This window comes from Juglans regia, chromosome 11, assembly GCF_001411555.2.
Source record: "Juglans regia cultivar Chandler chromosome 11, Walnut 2.0, whole genome shotgun sequence".
Taxonomy (NCBI): Eukaryota; Viridiplantae; Streptophyta; class Magnoliopsida; order Fagales; family Juglandaceae; genus Juglans; species Juglans regia.
This window is the reverse complement of record NC_049911.1, coordinates 15718221-15734310: the sequence shown is the minus strand read 5'-3', so window position 1 is coordinate 15734310 and position 16090 is coordinate 15718221. Positions and strand designations below refer to the sequence as shown.

General features: G+C 36.2%; 1 long non-coding RNA gene across 1 annotated transcript; it reads right to left on the bottom strand.

Moving 5' to 3' along the window:
- Positions 1–1622: 1622 nt before the first annotated feature.
- Positions 1623–3060, bottom strand: LOC108995780. The gene is made up of 5 exons (XR_001996910.2): positions 2821–3060; positions 2575–2701; positions 2405–2485; positions 2161–2282; positions 1623–2027 (listed from the first exon to the last, which is right to left on the bottom strand). It is a non-coding gene; the product is annotated as an uncharacterized LOC108995780 (long non-coding RNA).
- Positions 3061–16090: the final 13030 nt, after the last annotated feature.

Genomic DNA, 16090 nt, shown 5'->3' with positions numbered 1-16090 from the left:
TTCTTGGTCTTAACCTGCAGCCATCATCTCACCTTAACTGTTTCTAATTATGAATCCCAGCCCAACTCTTTTGTTATGAACTGTTTCTATATCTGGCATGTTTTTTTGTCCTTACCATTATCTGTTTCCTAAACATGCGCTAATGTGTGTATATACTTAGGAAAATTTAAAGGTTGAGGTAAAGAAGTTGGTGCTCAACGTGCAAGCGCCTTCTTATTATAAGTGGCAGCGGGACCCTTTTGAGGTAATTAATGTAGACATAAAGTTCATGAATTCTTATTTATTCCAAGTTTGGCATTTAGAAATTGTGATTTTAGTCCTCCTCCACCACCTGAATGGAGGGTCCTTTAATGTCGGTTTCTTTTTTATTTTAGTTTTACTGTTTTGTGGCGTATGCCATTTATTTAAGTATTCTAGTCGAGTATCCAATAAATTTTGCATAGTGAGTTCAGTTTTGATGGGTCAATTTGATTTGTGTTCTATGATTTATGATCATTACCTGAGCTTATGCTATGGTTCTGGGTTGGTTTGTTAATTATTTTGGTGTTGTTTACAATACACTACTACCATGCCATCGAATTGTTATTTACCTGATCAAGCAGCAAGTTAACTAATCAATCCACATGGTATTCCAATAAAAAATAGAAGTATGAATTTGTCAAAATGGGAAAACCTGCTGTGCTGTTTTCAACTAGCTAGATTGGACCTTTCCATATGCACTTATTGGATTGTGAAATACAGCAAAGGAAAACTATTTGGACAAGTTTAGGTAGTAATTGTCATATATACATTTTCGCAGGTGACCTCTGCCAAGCTAACCAACTCCCCTAGTTTTTCCTGATTGCTTTTTTCTAATTAATTTGGACACCCATTATCTTCCCTAGTTTTTAGAAACACCAAAGTACTGGCCACCACCCCCACTTTATCTCCAAAGTCAACAGTGCGTTCTGTACTGCGGTATGCCATCTTTCTCTTAACATTATTATTTTCTCAGAAAAAGTATCATCTCATATTATTTAGTTAGTCCCTACTTAAAACCAAATCTAGAATAATTATATTTGTCTTAACCTACCTGAATCCAAGTTTTGTTATCAAATCGGCGTAGAATACCACTACTTGAACTAATTGTTGTGTTTAGTTGTAAGACTCAACTGAGTTCAGTCTAATTTTAAGCTGAGTCTAACATCCAAACACTCAACTCTCAAATTACTAAACTCATCTCAATTCAAAACCTCCTTACACGTAGGACCCACAACCTTTTTCAACTTCCCATAAAAAGTACTAAACTCATCTTAACATCCAAACACACTTTAAACTTAGTTTAGATGGACTTCACATGACTCTATCTACTACTTAACTCACTACTATTCATAAAGAACTGAACTCAGAGCTCAGCTCAACATCCACACAGCCTTAACTCTCATCTAACTTTCTGGAAACGTGTAATACCAAGAGCTAACTATTTCCATTATAAGAAAAAAAGGTGGCGGGGAAAAGGCTTAAACGTGTTGTACCATATTAGATATACAAGAGTCATTAAACAAGTATACAGGTCGAACAACTTTAATCATAGACACAAAGTCCCTTTTACCACCCAATCACTTTGTTTACAAGTGCAGTTCATATGAGCATGACACAACGCTTAGGAAAAATGATGCTTTTTTCTTATTAGTAATAATAATATTCAAGTATACCAATTTATATATTTCATAACCTCCAAGATAGTTCCAACTCTTGTGTAGGTGGACCATCTAGGTAGCATCTTGATATGCACTATACTCTATCCCAACAAATATCAAATATATAGTCTATGGTTAACAGGATGACTCATTTTCCGCAGCACTTCAATACCCCTTTGCAGCAGTATTTAAAGTGGGTGGTCCCCTGATTTCTTGAGGTTAACCTCTGCAGCAGTATTAGCTGCGGCAATAACATCAGCTGCCCTTTCAGTAACTGGGCTTTCCTGGAGAACATGATCAGTATGCGCCACTACAGCAATAAACCCATCAATGTGGCAACCCATATCGCTGTATCCAGAAAAATAGAAGTATCACATTTCGAATTGCCCAAAAATTAGTTCGTTGCACTTGGCAGCATGTAATTTAAGCTATGATGACATTTGTTTTTATAAAAAAACTAAAACAATAAAACGAAGCTTACATTTTTAACACATCAGTGTCTCTCATCTCTGGCAAGCGGCGAAAAATAAGAGTGTTGTTGACAGAAATGCAAGTTGGGAAAGCAACACCCTCTTAACATTCGTGTACATGTTTCCGGTTTGCCTTTTAAACACAAACAACAGGACCCTCAATCATTACAATAGAGAATTGAAAACTCCAGATAAACTTGAAAAGTAAGCACAATAAATTTAGAAAAAAAAAATTAAGAAACTTAAAAAGCTTACACTCGGATGTACGAATCACCCTTCTAGAAAATGTCTACAATCTTCCTTTGGTTTGCATTCGGATACTACTAACTGCAAAGCCTGTTTATTGATATATACCGCAATCAAGGAACAAAAGCAGAAGCAACTAATAATCCTATACATATAGAGTGAAAGTGAGAGTTTATTACTGTTAATGATCTCGGCGGCACTCTCGTAAGTTGTACTTGATGGCGACTTCAGGAGAAGAAGAGAGATCCAACTCCTTCTCCTCCCTTTCCTCTTTTAACATCGTTACGAATATTTGGGAATTAACAACTGAAATTTGGGGAGAAAAACATGAAATTAAAAACATTGCTAAGTAAGAACCAAAAATATGATTTAAATAAAAAAAAATCAAAACTAGCTCAGAAACAAAGTGCATCAGGGAGTGTTACATTGAAACACAGATAGACGAACGAAAGAGCTAGACTCAGCTCAGAGAAAATGATGGGGATGAAAGGGAAGCTAGTTTGGGCACTGGAGATGGTGAGACCGATGGCGATGACTGTGAGAGGCTTGCTGTGGGCGACTGGCAACCAACGTTGGCAAGATTATGAGACAAGATATGAGAGAGAGGGAGACCGAGGGGCGAGCGAGGTGGGAGAGCCTGAGAGTGAGGGGCCGGCGTGAATATGAAGAATGAGCGGTGCTATTCTGCACTCTGAGTAGCGCTCCATTTGACTATTTATTTTATTCATATTTTTTTATTATTTTAAAACATTTTTAAAAAATATAAAAAAAATATATCAATACACTAATAATTACTTTCTTAACTATTAAATAAAAAAAATTAAAAAACATAAGGTGTCAAAATGAGAAAGTAAATTGAGTGAGCAATGTTCGAGCACACCATCCTCGTGAAATTCGAGGCACTCAAAGTAGCATTTTTCATGAAGAATTTGAGTTGGGTTAGGGTTTTTTTAGTTTTTAGGTACAAGGTTATAAGTGTAATTTTGACTCTTTAAACGGGTCAAAACAGGTTGACCCATTATCAACTCGTTAAGCAATCGTGTCTTAATGGGTCAACCTGTTTTGACCCAAACTCGTTAACATCAAATTCAAACCCATTAATTTCGTATCATATTCGTATCGGGTTCACGGGTCATGTCACATATTGCCATCTCTATCTTGAGGTACACTCAATCACCGTCCTCGAAGGTCAATTCTCTTCTCCTATTATCGGTGTAGTTCTTTTGCTCACTCTGAGCTGTGGCCATCCTTGTGCGTATGAACTTCACCTACTCAGTCATTTCTTGGATAATTTCTAGTCCAATCACCTTGGCCACTCATGTCTCATCCCAACATATCAGTGATCTACACTTCCTTCCATACAATGCCTCTCGTAAGGGGCCATTTGAATAGTCGCCTAGTAACATTATTATACTAAAATTTAATGAGTGGGACATGATTTTTCTAGGGTCCCTTAAAATCAAATACGTAGGCTAATAGCATGTGCTCCAATGTTTGAATAGTCCTTTCCTATTGTCCATTAGCTTGGGGGGTAAGCACTGCTGAACTTTAGTTTGGTATCCATCACCTTTTGTAAAGTCTTCCAAAACAGAGAGGTAAACTTCAGATCTCAGTCTGATTATATAGTCTTAGGGACTCTGTGTAATCTAACTATCTCTCTTATGTATAGCTGAGTGAGTTTACTTGGTGTGTTTCTAGTGGTGACCGATAAGAAGTGAGCACTCATGGTCAACCGATCCATGATTACCCAAGCGGTGTCCTTTCTATTAGGGGTTCTGGGCAATCCAGCCACAAAATCTATGGAGATATTTTCTCATTTCCATTCAGGAATAGGTAATGGTTGCAAATTCCCTACCCATCTTTGGTGCTCTGCCTTTACCCTCCAACACGTAGCACACCTCTCGATGAAGTGGGCAATGTCTTGCTTCATTCCTTCCCGCCATAATCCTTTCTTAAGATCTCGATACATTTTCATTCCTCTAGGGTGTATCGAGTATGGAAAGGAATGAGTTTCGGCTAGTATCTATTTTAAAATTCCCGAATTAGCCAAAACTATCTTCCTCCCTCTAATCAGCAAGATTCCATCCTCGCCCAGACTAAAATGCATGTCCTTCGCCTCTGCATACTCTCTATCGGATTCCCAACAATCTCGGATCCTTTTCTTGTTGATCCTTCAGCTTTTCAAAATTGCTTATCCTAATCTGCTGCAAGACAGCGAGAACGTCTTCTAGCAGTTGATCCTATATCATTAGCTGCTTCATTCCTTCCAAGAGTGAATCCGCCTCCAAGAGTTCTCTTACATCTCTCATCTTTGACTTGCGACTTAAGGCATCAGCGACTATAATTGCACATGGACGTAAGGTGGCTTGACTGAGTTGAACTTGACAAGAACTTGTTCAACATATACATGGTTGATTAAACGTAAAATGTGGATTCTTCACGGATCCCCTCGAGTCATGTGCTCTTCCCGGTACTGCATCACATCACAGGCATCAGTGCCAACTGTGAGTACATCATGATAATTGAATTAAAACTGATAAACATGTTGGCACCACCGACACCGGTAACTAGTTATTTGGGCCCCATTCAAAACTTGTTGATCTTTACCTTGTCTACCTAGGAAATTCCACACCAGTTTCAACACTCCAGTGTGGACAATGAAGTTCTAATAAAGTTCCACTAGGATAGCACTCCATCCAAGCACTTGAGGTCATGATAAAAATAAAATATTTCAATTGACTTGGAACATATTTTTCATGACATACTCTATGCACATGACGTGGCATGGCATGTATCAAAATGAACATACGACAGATGACATGACATAACGTGGCATGTCATATATTAAAATGAACATGTGACAGATGAAATGACATAACGTGGCATGTAACAGATAAGCAAGTACTTGCAATAAATGGCGTGGCATGGCATATTATAAAATTTATAATAATCACAAGTGAAAAGAATATGACAATAATAAACTCACCACTGCACATACATAAATACACTAGGAGTAAGTTAGAGGCTAACTTACAATGTTTGCGCGTAACATAAACTATAACGTGAAAAAGATGTGAACCGAAATGAGATATTTCAGGTTAGAAAATCTCACTAAATACCTAGAAACATAAAAAATCACTAACTTATGGCTAAATTACAAATTTACCCATCTACTTGTGGGAAATTTTAATTTTTTCCATAAAATAAGGATTTTGCATAATAATTCTAAGTCTTACCAAAATTTACATTTCTCACCTAAATTTTGTCCTAAAACCAAATATCTAATCATAAAAATTTAAAACGCAACACAAATATGTGAACTACACCTTGGCCGATTCATATAATGGGCAAAAACTTGATTTTTATTATAATTTGACCGATCATCAAACTAAAATGTTTAAACCGATTTTTGCAACATTCAGAAATCACATTCTAGGTACTAAAATTATGCTAAGAGATCAACAAACATATTTCATAAAAATCACAAACTTACTACGTCAATAAAAGTGCCAAAACACCAAAGTTAGGTCAAATAGGACCAACTCTTGATGTTCTTGGTCTAATGCTTTCTAAATCAACTCCAAGGAATCCAAAACTCCACAATCACACTCCTAACATGTTCATGCTTCAAATATAAGTGATAGCATGCTACATCAACAATCCAAATCACAAAGATACAACCTACACATTCAGTTTGCACTAAAACACCAAAATCATGCACGTCATGCTTTGACTTGAAATAACAACACTAGATCCTTGCTTTCATTAAATAAAACTTCAAGAAATAAAACCATATACCTCATATTTAACTTCTGACTTGATCTAAGCATTAAATCTAGCATCACTTGGCAAAAAGTTCATTAAAGCTTAACACATACCCTAGAACCTCTAGTTTGAGTCCTAATCAAACTCTTGCATGTATAAAATTATTCCATCAAAAATAAAAATCACTATTCTCCAAAAATAAACTCATAACACATAGATAAAATTAATAATATGATATGTTAATATCACGACCATTAGATCTAGTTTCCAAACCAAACATCACAACTTCACCAAAATAGAAACTGTTTTGAACCATCTAGTTTCTAACTTTCCAAAATCATGAAAGATTATCCAAAATACACCAACATAAACTAGACTCAAAGAGGAAAAAATTAATGAATATAGTATCATGAGAGTCAACTTAAAAACGGCTTGAAAAAGTGGATCAAAAACTACTAGAAAACTACTTGAAGAGTCTCTCTCAGGTTCTCTCTAGAAAATGATATGAAAATACAAATGAGGAATGAGGAATAAGGATAGTGTGATATGCATGAGAGTGGGCTAAAATGGTGTGGTTGAGTGATCCTTGGATGGGAGGTTGGTAGCCAAAAGGTGGAGGAAAAGTGGGCTACTCAACTGCTGTCCACTTGCTTCGAAAGCTGGCTTAATGGATAGCTTAGGGTTTTTAGGTTTTTTGGCTTCCCATCGAGTGACTCTTAGGGGCTAGACTTGAGTGGTGTGTTAGCCCTTGTCTTGGCCTTAGGAGGCGAAAGAAACTTCCTCAAGAAGCCTCTGTTGGTGGTGATTTTCACTAGGCCAAAAATGAGCCTAACCGATGAGCTCCAATTTAGGATTTCAATGGCTTTCATTTGGGATCAAGTCCAAATCAAGTTTTTCTTGGTCCAATGTGATTACCAAGATGTAATAGTGTTTAAGGATTTATGAATGAAGAATTTAGTGATTAATAGTATGGATAAATGATTAATCCAAATGATTAAACACTTAATCAAAACTAAGCCACATTAGGGTTTGAAACAAGGTTTAGGATTTCGGCCATCATCATGGGTTTAAGGTTTTGATTGAAATTCAATAGTTGATCAAAAAGTGTTTTGGCTGGTGGGAATAGTATTTGCATAGGTGGCAAGATCACATGGTTTGATTTGCCCTCCATTCCATCACACTTAATTCTTTAAGTGATAAATGTCCTATTACTATTCCAATGAATGGCAGGAATGTGCAAAGTGTCCATCCAAAAAGTAATCCTAGTGATTAATACTAGATTTGGACATTCTGCATAGCGATTTGACAATCATTTGAACCGGGTGCCACATGACCCTATACCAGGTGTTACTATCCACCCCAAAAATTACAAAATTTATTATTATATGATAAGATCCTAAATAATCATACGAGTCTAGTGGTACAATTAAATTTTCTAAGTGCCTTGATTAAATCAAAAGGCACTCTTTGATACTATCATCTAGAAAATGGGAAACGTATTATTGCACCGTAAAATCCTAAATATTGATGTGAGACTAATGGTGCAATTAATTTAGCAAAATAATACTCCTAAGTGCCCTAAATTGTCACCATAGCAGGTTGAGATCCGACGATACTGATAGACTAAAACCTAATCGGTCGCTCGATTCATGAAATATTTTCTGGATTTCTAGACGTTCTCTAAGGTCTAAATAAATTCATCCATTGAATTTCTTGCGGGCCGTTATAGTTTTCACATCTAGAGTGAGCTTCGGAAAAATGATTATGGATTTACATGCCATTAATAGTACTGTTATGGATCTTAACCTACTGAGATTTCTTAGAAGTCTCACTATGGTAGTCTCACCTGCAACTTTGTTTATCGAAGTCGTAGATCTTTATGCAGATACAGCCCAAGCAGAGCTATTCAAGAAAGAAGGACCGATCCTGCCCAGTTATAAATACGGAGGCTTGTCACCGATATTAGTTATTTGTGTTGATTAAGATGTATATTTTAACCATGTTCGGTTCGTTGTATTTAGACGTAAGTGATGAACTGATGATAGAGTATAATATTATTTGGGATGAAATGACAATGACTATGGATATTACTGTTTGTTGATGTCTTGTTTTGCACACCCTTGGGCCAGGCTTCAACAACTCAGGTCTTCACAATAGACTCTACAAAGGGAAGAACACATGCGGCTTTAAGAGGGCGGCCTAGGAGCCAGGGGAGCCTCTGATGCCAAAGTCAGTAAGTGTTCTTGGAGTGTAGTAAATAAGTAAGAAAGTTTAAGGGTTAGAGAGAGTTTCCTCGTACTTGGGATCAACTATTTATACTAGAAGTCTGGTGAGCAGATCAAGCCTATCACTATGAGATCTGGAGTCCCCGTACTGTTCATTTTGTCAAAATCCTTAAATGCGGCGTGGTCCTGCAACAGTTCTATTAATGTGGCGTGCTGCCCAGGCTGCAGGGCCATTAAAGGTGGCGTGGTTCTCCAGCCTTCTCCCCTTGGTTTGTTTTTCCCCTGGTCCGTTCATGCGTTCTTTGTTAGCAAATCGACGATCTTCCGCATGTTGCGCTTGCTATGTGGGTGGGCACCCAATGACTAGACATTATCTAAGGAACCTCAGACCAAAGAGTCCGGATGAGTCTCGTCCTCTGCTACACCATTCCTCCCACAGGTCATGTACAGGAGATCCTCTTAGTGGGCCGAATCTGTGTCCTTTCGTCCTAGGCAGGGCTTGGCTGGGCCTCCTGGGTCTTGGGTAGGGGAAAATCCCCCCCACACTGTTATTAGTGGATGTTTTTCTTATTGGTATAAATTTTTGGTACAATTAGTATAATCTCTTACTAACCCTTTACTTATTCCACTGCGACTTATCTCACTTACTGCGTATTCAATCCATGATTATGCGCTAGACCCGACAAGGATAATTGGGGTGTTGCCGACAAGGATAATTATGTGCCTAAACCCGTTTAATAATTATGAATACGACCTATTTAACCTATTTTAACCTGCTTAACCCGTTCAATCCGTTTCATATAAATGGGTCGAGATTACCCATATAATTATTTTGGACAATGCTAAGGGTGCATCCCAAATATGCACACTAGTGCAAATGAGTTTCTTTTGTTTTTCTTTTCTTTTTCTTTAAGCATTTTTTAAATATCCTTAACTATTAAGAAAAAAAAATATGAGTGGGCAAATTTTGTGGAAATATTTGAGAGTCATACTATCATTTTCCATTTATTTTTTAATCCAATTAATATACTTTCACATGTAATGCAAGGATAACTATATAAAAAATCATTCACAATCACAACGAGTTGATTGCAGGTTTCTCGGGTTGACCTGCAATCAACTAGTTTATTAATCGTGTTTGATCGGGTCAACCCGTTTTAACTCAAATCTATTTATATTAAACACAAATTTATTAATTTCGTGTCGGATTCATGCATGTCATGAAATGCCAACCATAATCTAGATTTAATATGATATATTATGTTGTGTCAAGACATCGTGATCATATTTAAGAAATCAATTAACAATCTAATGAAGTGTAATCTTATAATGCTAACTTTTCTATAAATTGAGAATGGAGCCCGTGAAATTCAACTGTTGAATCATGCTCACACTTGATAATTTTTAAAATGCATGTTGCCGTAAAATATGTGATCAAATTACAATTTTGATTATATCTAATAAGGGAGATCTAACTATACTTAGATTAACTAAAATTCCTTAAGTAAAGATTCTGGCTTGTTTGGATAGTGAGATGAGATGAGATGATTTTAGATGAAAGTTGATAGTTGATAGTTGAATATAATATTGTTAGAATATTATTTTTTAATAATATTATTATTTGGTATTTGAAAAAGTTGAATTGTTTATTATATTTTATATGAAAATTTGATAAAGTTGTAATGATGAAAAGAGATGAGATGAGATGAGATGAAACCGTTTCTGTATCCAAATAGGTCTTAGCTAGCTTGGTTTGGATAGAGAGATGCTTTTATCTTATCCCATCTCATATCATTTCATCTCAATATCCAAACACCACAAATACAAATACTTTTCAATTTCAAGTTTTTAAATTTTCAAAATTTTCATTTAATCATTACCTAATTATTACAATTTTTCCAAACTTCCAAACAAAAACCAATTCAATTTTTCAAATTCTAAAATAAAATTAATATTAAAAACTGTATTATAACAATATTTCAACTTATAATATTTTTATTCAGCTTCTTCTCTCTCATTTATCAAAATCTCATAAAACATTTTAATTCAAACAATTTCTAACTCATCTCATCTCATCTCAAACTCAATATCTCACTACTATTTATTTACAAATAATATCAACTCATCTCATCTCAGCTTACTAATCAAACCAGGCCTAATCACATTATGACCCCAATTCATCTTAGATTTAGTAAATTCCAATTATATAAAAACCTTATAATTTAACTAGTGTTTGGAAACTTAATATTACTATGGAATCTATAGCTATTAGAAGTATATCACAAAATTAACTAAATAGACAACTGTAAAATATCTCTGTTTATTTTACAATAAACAAAAATTCAAGAATCTTGTCTTTAATCACACTTAAACATAAAATATTCTAGAACAAAATACTTTATAATATATTATGGATTTATACAAAATAAGGATTTATAAACAATGTGATTTTTTCTAAGTGAAAATATTACAAGTGACTAGCAGTTGACTACAATAAAGTTTAAGCTTTTTTGTTTTACTTTCGCAAATAAAGTATAATCTCTTCAAATGATATATAAACAAAAAAAAAATGATATAATTTTAAGAGTCCTATATCTGCACACAATATTTATCAAAGAGTTAGTCTACATACAATCTCTAAATGGAGACTGCTCATGCAAGCCCATATAATTATATTTAAAAAATTTTAAAATTACAATAATATCATTTTTAAAATGATATTTTTGAAAGGATGGGCATCGGATCATGATTGCATAAGGATGTTTTTAAAAAGTTGTGATGATTAATTTGAAAAAGTTGTAATGAATAATTTAAAAATTTTGTATTTGAATTATGTTTGGGAATAAGATAGGATGAGATGAAATGAGATCAGATGAGAATTATGTGTCTCATTTGAGGCCCCAAACAAGATGAATAATGATTAGATTCATCTGCATGAGAACTTTCAACTGGAAGGAGAAAACATTTGCAAAGTTGTATGGTAACCAGATTTCACAGAATAATAACCATTTTTAGTACCCAGCCATACTATTGTAACAACTACTTGGCGAGACAACAAAGGAAATGAACAAATAGTGGCAACCACATGTGAAGGAAAAATGGAAAACACCAACTCCATATTCCGCAAAGGTCAATTCTGCAACTACCTGGCGAGACAACAAAGGAAATGAACAAATAGTGGCAACCACATGTGAAGGAAAAATGGAAAACACCAACTCCATATTCCGCAAAGGTCAATTCTGCAACAACAAACAATCAACAGTTGAGGAAGGTTGAATGAAATGATGGGGAGAAAGAGAGTGTAATTGAGTGTAATTGACAATCAAAAGGAAGCCACCAATCTTGCATTATATGAACTTTATAACCCTTCCCAATTCGCCAAATACAACCAGAACATAAAATCTCTTAGCTGCAAAAATACTTCTCCAAATATAAGATGGTTTACGAGTTAAACCTGAATGCATAAAATACACATTAGGAAAATACTTGGCTTTAAATGCCCGAGATAACAAAGATTGATGTTTTGTTAAAAACCTCCACCATTGTTTGGTAAGTAACGCCAAATTAAACAACTTCAGATTTTTAAAACTCATCCCTCGGAACTTAGAAACACACATTTACTTTCAACTAAGCCAATCCATTTTGCATTCAGAATTATTTTGGCCCAACGAAAACCAATCAAACATTGCTTCTAACTCCAGACATAACCACTTAGGCAGCAAAAAACAGCTCATTGTAGAGGTTGATAAGGCTTGGACAACTGCTTTAATCAATATCTCCCTACAAAGTAGTTGTTCCTTCCACCCCTGTAATTTACCCCACACCCTTTCACACAAATATTGAAAAGTAGAACTTTTAGATCTCCCAACAAATTAAGGAAGTCCCAAATATCAAGAATGGTACTAAAGAGAAGAAACATTACGAATAGACATTATAGCATTAACCTCTTCCACATCCACATTAGGACTAATAAGCAACTCAGTCTTATTTAAATTCAATTGTTGTCCCAAAACAGCTTCATATGTAGCCAAAATCTATCTCAACACTTCATTCTTAGAACGAGTGGCTTGACAAAATAATAAGCTTTCATCTGCAAAAAATAAATGACTAAAAGCTGGAGCCCGAGAACAAACCTTGACACCATTAATAAGCCAATAACTAGCATTTCGTAACAAAGATGATAAACCTTCAGTGCATAAGATAAATAAGTAAGGTGATACAGGATCACCTTGCCTCAATCCACGGGATGGAACAAAAGATGAGGTGGGCACCCTGTTCAACAAAATCTGTATGAAACTGAACTGATACATGATAGTACTAACCCCACCCAACGATAATTAAATCCCAGTTTCAACATAACTTGTTCCAAAAAGCATCACTCTACTCTGTCATAAGCCTTACTCATGTCAAGCTTCACATACATCACACCCCTACGACCTCTTTTCTGATTCCTAATAGCATGGACAGATTCAAAAGCCACCAACACATTGTCTATGATAAGGCAACCTGAGACAAAAGCACTTTGACAATATTTGTGATAATATAATTTTAAGCCTATTAACAATAACTTTAGCAATAATCTTATACACCATGTTACATAAACAAATAGGTCTAAAATCCTTCATATTTTCATATTTCTTCTTTTTGGAATAAGAACCACAAAAGTCTTATTTAGAGCCGTAGGAACATACCATTAAGACAAGCAAAATAAGACAGACTTTGTCATCAAATTCCCCACTATAGACCAATATTTTTGAAAAAATAAAGGAGACATACCATCGGGACCCGGAGCCTTCAAAGGTTGCATCTAAAATAATGCAGATTTTACCTCCTCTTCAGAATATGGCTTCATTATAGCAGCAGTAACTTTCAAAGGTATAGTAGCATCAAGAATAGCCTCCATATTACAGGGATTAGAACTGGCGAACAACACCTCAAAATAATTGTTAACAACATTGTCCATAGCTTTTCCCTCATGCCAAACTCCCTCCTCATCCCATAATTTATTAATAAAATTTCTAGCCTTTCTTTGTGATGCTTTACTATGAAAAAATTTTGAATTTTGATCACCCGATGACAACCCTAACACACAGAAAGGCTATAAATTCTAATATCATATTAATATCATAGCGTAATGACTTAATAAGAGACATTGAAGAACCTGATTGGGATCCACAAGTAGCACGAGCTAACTCCAATCTTTTATTTTTCAGTTGTGTTTTGATGTTTCCAAACTGAACGACATTCCATACTTTCAAATCATGCCTACATGAAGAAATAGCATTACACAAACCATCGGTAGCATCAACACAATTATCTCCCTGCCATGAACTGGAAATAGTTTCTTCACAACCCTTGCTTCCAACCCACATTGCCTCAAACCTAAATGGTCTTCTCCCTCTTTGAAAGCGTTCAACAGAACCAATAGTGTTTAATAACAAGCAATGGTGATCAAAATGCGATGTAAGAAAATTGTTGTTACTATAACATGCAGGAACATAGAAAGCCAATCTAGAGTAGTAAGAAAACGATCTAAGCATTTCTTCAATCAGTGCATCACCCTCCCTTAAATTTGACCAAGTGAATAAAGATCCCTTAGAATCAATTCCTTTAAACCACATAAATATATTGCATCACGAAAACCATGCATTTGACCACCGATACAAACCCTGCTCCCTCTTTTTTTAGAGTTAGAAATAATCCATTAAAATCACCAAAGCACAACTAAGGACCCTGATCCCAACCCAACATCGTTTTCATTAAATTTCACATTGAACTTCGCTTACTAACCTCAGGGTGGCCATACACTACAGTAATTCTACTATTCATTCCTGATTCTCAATCCATCACCCAAGCATCAAAATAGGAATATGATAACAGAGTTAAGTCCATATCCCCCTTCCACAATAAAACTAACCTTCACTACGTCCATCACAATCCATCGCCAAAACACCAGAAAAACACAATGAAAATTTGAAACATTCCAATGAACATGCAACAGATTTGGTTTCCATTATGAAAACCACATTGGGAGCTTCCCTTCGGACCAAGTCATGAAGGACACGAACTCCCCGTGGGTTCCCAAGCCCAAGGGAGTTCCAACTTTGAGTTCTCATGATTGTTGGCGGGGTTGATTATTAGCCTCTGCCGATTCCATAGTAACTCCACCCACACAGTCCTCATTCGAGGATTTGATCATCTTGAGATCATAGAGTTTTAATTTTCCAAATGAAAACTTAGCAGCAACACTACATTTAGAAGGTAAGATTGTCGAATGCTTACCTATAGTCACTGGATAAGATACACCCCCCCTCCCATCGCGCCTTACCCTTCGTTTTCACAACAGAAGCCCTAGGCTTCGATAACTGTAGATTCACTTGTTTTGGGAAGTTAAGTGGATATGGGCCTTCAGATGGCCCAATCAAACCTGAAGAACCAGATGGGTCAATAACAACATCAAATTCAGTCATAGACCTAAGCCCAGTAAGGCCCAAATCACAGAAGTAGATAGCCTAAACGCTAATTAAGAGAGGAGTTCCGCTTCTAAGCTGTCTAACCTATATTGTGCATATAACAGCCTCCCTTTCATCTGCTGCCACGTCAGAAATTTCACCAAACCCACGATAGCCTCATACACACGGTTAAACTCTCAAAACAGAAAAGGAATATAGCAAGTTTAGTTCCACCGCCACCCTCAATATCTACTCCTCCACTGCCATCCTCCACACCGTGAGTTTCATCCTCCATGATAGAACCCAGAATAGCCCCTCCACATCAATTTCGAATCTGGAAGCCACTGCACACACACACACATACATAGAGAGAAAGACCAGTGCACTACATTTAGCCTCCGTTAACCCACCTAGTAATAACCACCATCATAGAAGCCCAAAGCCCCACTGTGCACCACCACCCCTTGCCACCAAAAAAAAAAATCACTGCACCATGAGATGAAAATAGCCCAGACGCAAAGTCCTAACCACCCAACAAACCTCTGTTTTTGCTCTTAAAAAATAGAGCACAATTTCTTTCATGCACGACAATCTCGTAAGCTTCCTCCGCCATAGCGCCACCACTACCTACAGCCCATGGGAAACCAGCAACCCAACGACCCCTTAGTACCCTGTCACATGATTAAACTACCATAGTTGAACCATTGCACCTCCTAACACCACCACCAATAGCACCCAGCACCACCATAACACACAAATCTCTTATGTTTTTCGTATCCAAAAAGGAAAAAAAAAAAAGAAAAAAAAAAGCAGTGGTGAGCACCCTATGAAAACCACACCAAAAGATCCCCACACACCATAGATTTCATGGCCAAGAAACCAAAACAATGCTCAACTCAAATTTTTGTTTTCTCATCTCAACTTCAATGCACATTGATCTCTTTCCTCTAACTTAGTCGCCTTCGTTGACTCCACCGCAGGTCACTCTCTTTGGCTCTCCCTAAAATCAAGAAGTTGGAGGATGAATGCGTGAGAGAATTAAAGGTACAGATAGAAACATAAGATGATATTTTGAGAGAAATTTAGCACGAACGGACAGCGAAGGTGAGAATCTTTGAAGGTTGAGAGAGAGAAGTTTGAGAGAAGGGAATTAAAGGCTGGAGCACTTTCTGTAAAATGGTTTTAAGACTCTGAAGGCCATTGTGTTTAAGTATTTACTACAATAAAGAAAAGCAGAGAGCTCTAAGCAGAAG